Source organism: Callospermophilus lateralis, unplaced genomic scaffold, assembly GCF_048772815.1.
Source record: "Callospermophilus lateralis isolate mCalLat2 unplaced genomic scaffold, mCalLat2.hap1 Scaffold_63, whole genome shotgun sequence".
Classification (NCBI taxonomy): domain Eukaryota; kingdom Metazoa; phylum Chordata; class Mammalia; order Rodentia; family Sciuridae; genus Callospermophilus; species Callospermophilus lateralis.
In genome coordinates this window covers 1,414,597-1,423,722 of record NW_027514713.1, presented here as the reverse complement: position 1 = coordinate 1,423,722, position 9,126 = coordinate 1,414,597, and the positions used below count along the sequence as shown (strand labels likewise).

The 9,126-nt window shown below is 42.3% G+C and overlaps 1 pseudogene; it reads left to right on the top strand.

Moving 5' to 3' along the window:
* Nucleotides 1–5,412: 5,412 nt before the first annotated feature.
* LOC143389521 (leucine-rich repeats and immunoglobulin-like domains protein 1) overlaps nucleotides 5,413–9,126 on the top strand; it is an 82,113-nt pseudogene continuing 78,399 nt past the window's right edge.

The following is a 9,126-nucleotide window of genomic DNA, read 5'->3' as shown; positions in this document are numbered from 1 at the left end:
TGAAGACAGACAACACGGATGAACCTGGAGGTCATTGTGCTAAGTGAAAGAAGTCAGACATACACAAATACTGCATGATATCATTCCAATACAGATTCATAGAAATGGAGTAGAAAAGTGGTTGCCTAGAGCTGAGGGGAGGGGACTAGGGAAATGGAATCTGGGTGCAAGGGTTTAAATTTTCAGTTATAAGATAAGCTCTGGAGACCTAATGTAAAACATGAGAACTATATTAATAATAATGTATTGAATATGTGGCATTTGCTACATGAGTAGATCTTAGTGTTTTCACCATAAAAATAACTTTTTGAGGTGATGAATATGAACTTGATTGTGCTAATGACTTCACAACTTACATCAAAACATGTTGCTGTGCACCATGAAGTATATAAACCTTGTCAATACAACCTATCTAAGATGGGAAAGGAAAGTCAACGAAACAGAGATTGAAGTGATACAGCCACTAGAAGGGATCCCCTGAGGCCACCAGAAAGTGGAATAGGCAAGGAAGGATTCTTCTCTAGATCCTTTGGGGGAGCAAATTCAGGCAGACATTTAGTCCTCTAAAACTTTAAGAGAGTAGATTTCTGTTGTTTTAAGCCAACACCAAGTTTGCAGTAGTTTGTTAAAGCTACCTGAGAAAACCAATATTTAGTGAAGCAAATTTAGTGAAGCAGAATTGATTAGGAGAAAAGGCTGGAGTTTAATGTTCTTGTTAGAGCCAAGACCCAAATTAGCAACAGCAAAGTCACATCTTGATGCGATATGTGTTATTGCATGTAATATTTCCTATTCCTCATCTGCAACCTGCTGGGCTGTGGCAATGGAAAAGGTTTCATAGGGCAACATCTCCACATTGTGGAGCTGGCTGGGAAGGTGGGATGGAATCAGCAAGTCCAGACAGCTGAGTACAGTAGGCTTAACAAGCTCCCTGTGCTGCTGGCTCCACAATCTTTATGATTTTGCATTCTTCACTCTCCAAATGCAGAGGGTAATAAAGATGTACAGCAAGTAATAAAATACTGAAGGCATTGAAAAAAAAAATCCCTACAAAGTGAATTATTGTCCAAATAATAAAAGAATTCCTATCTTTTTTACTAATATGAGAAAAACATTGAGGGAGGGGGCAAGAGGGAGAATGGATATAAACAAAGTGTGATTATGCATGTGTGAAGATGTCACATAGAACCAACCCTCCCCAAAGGCCAACTGAGATCTTAAAATAAGAACTGTATGCTTCAAAAAAAATTTTTATCCATATATGGATTACAATTTTTAAATAATTAAAAAGAAAACTTTTTTAACTTAAAAAATTTATTGTGAATCAACAATTTTAATTGTGTATGTTTATGGTGTACAAATTAATGTTATGATTTATGATATAATGTGCAATAATTAAATCAAGCTAATTGCTATTCATCATCTCAAATATTTTTTTGTGGTAGCAACATGACATTTACTCTCAATAGCTTTGAACTATACTGTGTGATAGATCTCATGGAGAAAACATAAACTTCTGAGACTTTGTACCCTTTGACCATCATTTCTCCACCATCTCAACTCACAGCCTCTATAGCCCAAATTCTACTCTCTTCTTCAATTACTTTGTTTAGTTTAGATTTCACAGTAAAAAAGCTTGTATGACAACAATTCTTCTTGGTCAGGAAAAACCACATAGCAACTGAAAATGTGTGGTATTTATCTATCCCAGACTTATTTCACTTAGTGTAATGTTCTCCAATTCTATCCATGTTGTTTCAAATAACAGAATTCCCCTCTTTCTAAGCATAAGTGGTATTCTTATTGTATGTATATACCACATTTTCATTATCCATTCATCACTTAATGGACACTTAGGTTGTCTATTACTTGACTTTGTTAAAAATGCTTTAGTGAATATGGGATAGCAGATATCTCTTTGACAAACTAATTTCAGATCTTTTGGGTAAAAACTCAGAAATGAGACTGCTGGATCCATTTTTATTTCTTAATGAAGTATGCTAACATTCTTCTAAGAAAAGGCGTGATCCATTTTTCCTCTTCTTTTTTTTTAAGAGAAAAGTTTTATTAAGATACATTTAGATAAAGTCCTTTCCCAAGACAGAGAAAGATGAATTAAATGATATGCTCATGCCTATTATAGGCTTACACTTCTAAAATTTCTTCAGTGACTATTTATCCTAAAACACTATTTCATATAAAAATTTTTAGAACTTTAGAATTATAATTACATCACATAAAATTATATAGCTGGTGCATAGTCTAACTGGGTATTTTGTATAATAACTTTTAATTCCAGAACTTTATGTTTACTGTTATAATTGATTACAATTGTCTTGGGCTGACATTAGCTTAATAATAATATTGTAATTGTATCAAAGACAGACTACTATTACTATCATACTAAGCTAAAGTTTTTGAAATTCCTCCAACTTTATTTTCAAACTATGTGACAAGCTTGTATGGTGACAGTTCTTCTTGGTCAGGAAAAACCACATAGCAATATCCCTGCTCATCTCTGCCATAATTCCCACATGGACTATTTTTTGGTTATCAATCTATTTTGCATCTTCATGCAGGTGGTATGGAATAGTGGCAAGAGGAAATATATATACAACAACCGACAGGTGTGAGTAAGAACTCTTCTGATTCTGTCATGAACTTGGCTAGGCTTTGAAAGATATGAATGGTTCTGCTAGATGGAGTTAACAAGGAAGAGCATACAGGATTTATGCTAAGATGTTCAGAAAATAAAAAGGTCTTGCTAATTGACTATTATTATGTTATCTTTTGCAAGGGAGTCTGAACCAATCTTTGCTAATAATGGGCACATTGACAATAAAACATGTTAACAGGTTAAACCAAAAGGAAAGCAGGCAACCAGATCATATTGGAAATTAACAAAGCACTGTGAGGGTCATGGAGGGTATATAGTGCCTCTTCAGCACATCTTCAACCTTTGCTAACTGCTTCATCATAAAAACTGAAAGCTGTAGTTTAGTTCAGAAAATAATTTCTGATTGTAGTAGAAGAGTTCATAAAAGCTTCTCTTTGGAAATTAATATCATCATGATGTATTTGGCTTTAAAGTGCTTTATTAAAATAAAAGTCTAGAACCTAGGCAAATATATTCAGTTCATATTTATGAAACAGAGAAATGCTTAAGAATTAGACTCATGGATAGAAATGTATCTCACTGTGAACATTTCTGATATATGAATATCCTGATTAAAAATAAAAACTCATATTGAGTGAGGATAAGTATTTTCAGAAAGTAGGGCAGCACTTTCAAATTGTAAGCATCTCTGCTGTGGTTGCTTAAGTTGAAGAGAATACCCACATGTCTATCAGATGTGTCAGCAATGATGAGGTTGGGAAGGTGGCACTGTGCAGTGGAGAGAACACAGGAGACATGATCTGTAAACCCAGGCCCTCCAGTCTGTCAAGTGGCTTATGGAAAACCCGGGATGTTTGAAGTTTTGCTTTCACATATGCTGAATTAGAAAGTTGGGCCAAACCAAATTTAAGGCCCCTTCCAGTTCTAAAAATATGGAAAAGGGAGCAATGAAATGTTCAAGAGTTCCAAATGGAAAAGGAAGATCATGAAATACTTCTCAGAGAAGATAGAATTGGAAATAGACTTGAGAGGACACAGTAATTACCTAGTCTCCAAGTCCAAGCCCAATTTTTCTTAAAGACAAGAAGTGCTCAGATGGCTGAGGAAAGGTAGAACCCATTTAGTTCATCTTTAAACAAACCCCTTAAATTGTGCTGAATATGGAAAAATCCCCCGCCCCCTTTTTGCTTTTTCTTCCTGAGGACCCTCTCTTCCAGCATGTTTCCATAAAGCACAAGTCACAATGTCTGAAGCAAATGTTTTTCAACAGACATGAACCCGCTTAATTTTCCTGACAATGTGTGCAGTTATGTTAAAAACTTGCATACTCTTGGGAAAAGATAGAAAGATACTGGCAAGCCAAAACGCCCAGAGGGGCAGATATATATATATATGTGTGTAATATATATATTACAGTGCTAATCTCTTTTTTTTTCAAAAAGTTTTTTGTGTGTAAACCTTATTTCCATGCACTGTTATTACACATGGCTACTATGTTCTTATCTGTAAGAGCCAAAGTTAGATTTTTTGTTACTGTTATTTCTCCATGTATTTTGGAGTATGTGACACATGCCTTCTTGAAAATTGTCTTTTAAAAAATCTGATTTAAAAGACAAAACAAACTAAAATAAACTCAGCAACAACAACCAGACAGCAACCCCTTTATCGAAGTCTGGAGGATTTCCACAAGTATTCTTCAACTAACTAGGGGCGAGGCAGTGGGTATACCTCTGAGATTTGGTTTCTGCAGTGCACATTCATTTTGGTAAATAAGGACATATTGAGGGATTTAAGATGTCAAGAACAAAGCAGGTGCAGAAACCAGCTCCAGATTGTGCTAAGAGGAAGGAGCCATCCCTAAGGAAATAACTAAGAAGGAAATATGTCTTAAATCTGTCTTTGCTGCTGGAAAATGGGTATGAGTTTGATTTAAATCCATAGCCCTGTTTACAAGCTGGAGAGCTCCAAAGTGCCAGCCATACATTCCTAACTGAACTTCCCTTGTCCCCCAAGGCCTGGAGCGCCTATCTTTTATGACTTCTCTCTGCATCCTGAGACCTCATTCTATATCAATACCTTGTAGGTTTCCTTTAAAATGCAGGAAAGGTGCTAGGCGTGTAAGCCTGGTAGTTCAGCTTCTCTGCAGGCCGAGGCAGGAGGGTCACTGGAGCCCAGGAATGTGCGGCCAGTCAGGACAACCCTGTCCCCTCTTTAAAAAAAAAAAAAAAAACAAAAAAAAAACAGGGGGGGATGGGCAGCAGAGGCGAGGGACATTCCTCCCTCTCTCCTCCCACTCTCCGGACTTCACACCTAGGGTGGGAAAAGAGGGTGGGGGCGGGGCGCCCAGGCAGGCCGCGGGGCGGGATCACTGCAAGCGCTCCAATAGCCCTCCAGGCTGGCCCTGTGGACACCGCAGCCAATGAGCAGAGGCGGGAGCATGGAGCAGCACTGTTGCAAAACATCCAACCTGGGCCTCCTGCGCCAGGGCGAGGGCGTGTGTGCACCCGGAGTTCGGGGGCGGGGTCTAGGGGACCAGCTCGGGATGGACAGCCTGGACGCTTGCAGAGAGCTGCTGATTGTTCCTCCGCGAGGGCAGCGGGGCTTTCGCGGTGCGAGTTTCACCCTGCCGGCGCGCGCCCTGCCCGTGGCGCTGCCACAGCGAGGCGCACGGGGCCCTGCGAGCCCCAAGAAGCCGTCCAGCCCCAGGTCTACAACTTTTGCGTCCCATCCCAGAGGAAGATGCCCGCCGGCGCCTGCGGCCGGCAGCCCGGATTTCTAGGCGTGCTCCAGACAAGATGGCGCGGCTGGTCCGGGGAGCGCTCGGGCCCCACGATGCTTGCCTTTCCTGCTCCTCCTGTGGCTGCTGCTCCTGCTTCAGCTGAAGCCGGCGTCTGAAGCCAGCGTCGCCTGAAGCCGGTCTGCGGGCGCCCTGCGCGACCGCCCTGCGCGGCCGCCTGCACTTGCGTTGGGGACTCGCTGGACTGCAGCGGGTGCGGACTGGCGACGCCATCCGGGGACCTACCCGCCTGGACACAGAGTCTGTGAGTGCCGCCCTTTCCGCTCTCCCTGCGTCCCGGTGGCTCTGTCACTAGGGCATGGCACGGGGCCCCTGGGTTTCTTACCCGGGAAGGGGTGCAGATTGGTTGTGTTTGGAGTTGTGTAGGCTGCAGGACTTTGCTTGGGGTGGCAGAGACTAGGTCGTGCATGGCGGGCAGGGAGAGAGAGCGTGTGTCAGGGTCTGGAGGTGAGCGAGTGTGCATCACGAAGGTTTGGACTTACGCAAGTGTGGGTCGTGGGGATCTGGAGGTGCGTGGGCCTGCCATGGGGTTTAGAGAAGGATGATCATGGGTCTTGAAGTTCTGAAGGGGAGTGTGTGTATCTTTTGAGAGTCTGGAAGTGAGTGATTCACTTTGGGGTTTGCGGGGGGCGGGGGAAGATGGGGTCGTGAAGGTTTGAAGGTGAGCATGTACCTCTTGTGGGTTTGGAGGCCAGCCATCATGGGTTGTGGCGGTTTGGAGGTTAGGGAGTCGGACTGGTGGGGTTTGTTGGAAAGCGGTCGTGGACAGTGAAGGTTTGGAGGTGAGTGAGAAAGCATGGGTCTTGGAGGTCTGAAAGTGAGCAATAGGTGGTGTAAGTCTCTTAGGGTTGTGAAGGTGAGCAAGTGCGCCTCATGGGCCCATGGACATGAGCAGATTGTGGATCCTGAGAGTGAGCATGTGTACCTCATGGGGGTCTGCAGGCCCATGAGTGTGGGTCCTCTGGGTGTGGAGGTGAGAAGTTGTAGGGTTAGTGAGTGAGTGAAAAGTGGAGATGAGCGTATTTGTGTTATGGCTGAGGATGGAGGGCGGGAGAAGTCTGGAGCAGAGTGCAGAATTCTGCGGATATGATTTTTTCCTCTCCCACCTCTTTGGTGTTGGTACTCCTTAGTATTGTAGTGGGGATGAATGAAGGGGACTCCAGTGTTCCACGTGCATTATTTATTAATGAGTGTATGTGTGTAGCAGCCTCCAGATCTGAAGGACCATAGTGACTTGAGATGGTTGTGGTGGTGGTGGGGTGTCAAGGGATCCCTTCCAGAACGTACTCAGGGGAAAGGGAGCTTTTTAAGAGTTCTTAGAGATCTGGGAGTACCCAGAATTTGTCCTTTTCTGCTTGATTGGCATGTTAGGGAACTGTGTTCCAGATCCTTCCTGCGTGCTCCCTGGGGCCCCAGTTGTGCTTCATGATCCAGTGGGGTTGGGCCCACCCTCCAGTTTCTCCTCCGTAAATGGTGCAAATTAGTTTTGGAGTCATGCTGCATCAGGAGAATGTGCCAGGGTCTTGACTGATTTTAGCAGTTTGTTTCTCCCAAAAGAGCACATTTCTGTGCTGTCAGGATTTTAACTTGTCTGGAGTTGGTGGGACACTTCTTAGAGGAGATTTGGCAGGGGGGAAAAAAGACTTTCAATTTCTGTAAATAGGGTGGAATAGAATGACCTTTTTTTTTTTTTTTTTTTTTTTTTTTTTTTTTTTTTTTTTTTACTTATAAAAAATTCGGTCCACGAGTCAAGTCCTGTCCATTTATCAGGAGCAGCATCTCTGTAGACCTCTGAGTACCTTCCAGAAAAGGCCTTGCTCAAATAGTCCACTTCTCAGTTGAATGTCATCTTTCCCAGAACATAAGGGAGGCGCAGCTATAACCTCAGGCATGACATTCACTGTTTAAAAAGGAGAAAACTGGTGATAGAAGTTTTAACCAACACACCTGTGGTTCAATCACAGAACACACAGACTGAGCCTGGCTACTGTGAGGGAAAGAAGAGAAGTTTTTTTTTTTTTTTTTTTTTTTTTTAAGGTGAAGATCTTGTGTCTGTCACAATGGGGCACATCTTTAGCTTGGCCTACAGGACACACTGCTCCACAAGCAAGTGCCATACAATGCAGAAGCTGGTGAGAACCCCTTAGTTGTGGTTAGGTGCTATCTGTCCCAGAAGAGTTCACTGACCCAGGGAAAAATCAGTGGTCCTAGGGTACTGGGAGGCAGAACCCACTACTGCCCTGAAGTAGTATTTTATTCAGTTGAGACAGCCTGGAGAGTTGTGGTTTTTCCTTTAGTGAGTATGTTCACCTGTTGGAAGTGTGACTCCATGCCATCTGTCAGAGGCACTGTGAGGAAGGCTCTTTAGCTCCCAAACAGTAACTTCCGGGAGAGGACAAAGTGTCCTCTTGTTTGCACTTTCCTGTAGTCACAAGATCCACTTTGCCTTGTCCTTTTGGGAAGCAGAACACAGTTTTTTGTTTGTTTGTTTTTTTAAAGGCTGTTCTGTTGCCTAGAGGTGACATTTCACACAGTTTAAATAAATACCTTGAAAATTGCACTCTTTTATACTCACACGTTTGATGATCAATAAATACCAAACTGGGTATTTAGAGCTTCAGGAGACTTGATTACATTCATTATGGTGTTAACTGATTAGATCTCAAGATTTGAGCAGTGTGTGATTTTTGGTTAACATGGGGTGACACGGCATACAGTATCCTTTGAAAAATATCTGTGCAGTTTTATTTCTGATTAAAAAGGAGTCACGTAGATGTGTTTTCCCTCTAATTTTTAGTTGTGTCAAACCATTAGTCTTACTCTGAAGTTTCTGTGAGAATATTTATACAGTTTGTATTCCTGGCAGTGATTCTGCAAGGCAGGAGTGGAGAAAGTTTCTGTATCTGATACAATAATGTTTCTTGTATTTTCATGGCGTTTACACCCTCTAAGTCCATCATGTCTCGAAAATGCTTTGAGCTAGTTTATAAGCACATGAACCAGATTTTACTTCAGCCAGTTCAAACAATTTCAGGCTGTGGGTTTGAGAAAGCAGGAGACCTGGGGCTTCATGGGACCTCCCTGCCCCCCAAGCAGTGCATCTAATTTGGGAATTGCTTCTAAGCCTAGCATAAAGGAAGTCAAACTTTTTAATAGTGAATGTGAATGTATTGTGAATAGAAAGAATAGAGCTGGTTGAGGGGAACATAGTTTCCTTCATAGGGCCTGAAGAAAATTTAATCAGTGCAGTCACATATAGTAGCGGAGCCATAACTGAGTCTCCCGATCCCATTACGTAGGTGAGATTGGCATGGTTCAACCAGCACATTCATAAATAGCAGCAGACACTGCCAAGCCTTATTCCAGCTTCCAAGAACCTTAGTAGAAGCTGAACTTCTTAGAACTCAGATGTGTGATTTCTTTGAAATTATTTTGGGGAGCATGGCTTCAGGAGATCTTTAAATACACTCTACCTTAGACTCTTACCTGTGGCGTAAATATAAGCACCATATTTAGTCACAGAATGATGTTGGCTTAAACGTTCTGAAAACTGAATTATGGCCTATTGGAATTGTGAGTGGGGAAGCAGGGAGGTCCTGGAGGCAGAACAAACCTTCATTCTTGTTCTTTATTGAGGGAAGATGACCTGAATTCAGAAGCAAGAGCATCACTCTAGTATGCTGATTTCAATTCTTTTGGAGAAGCTAAAGAG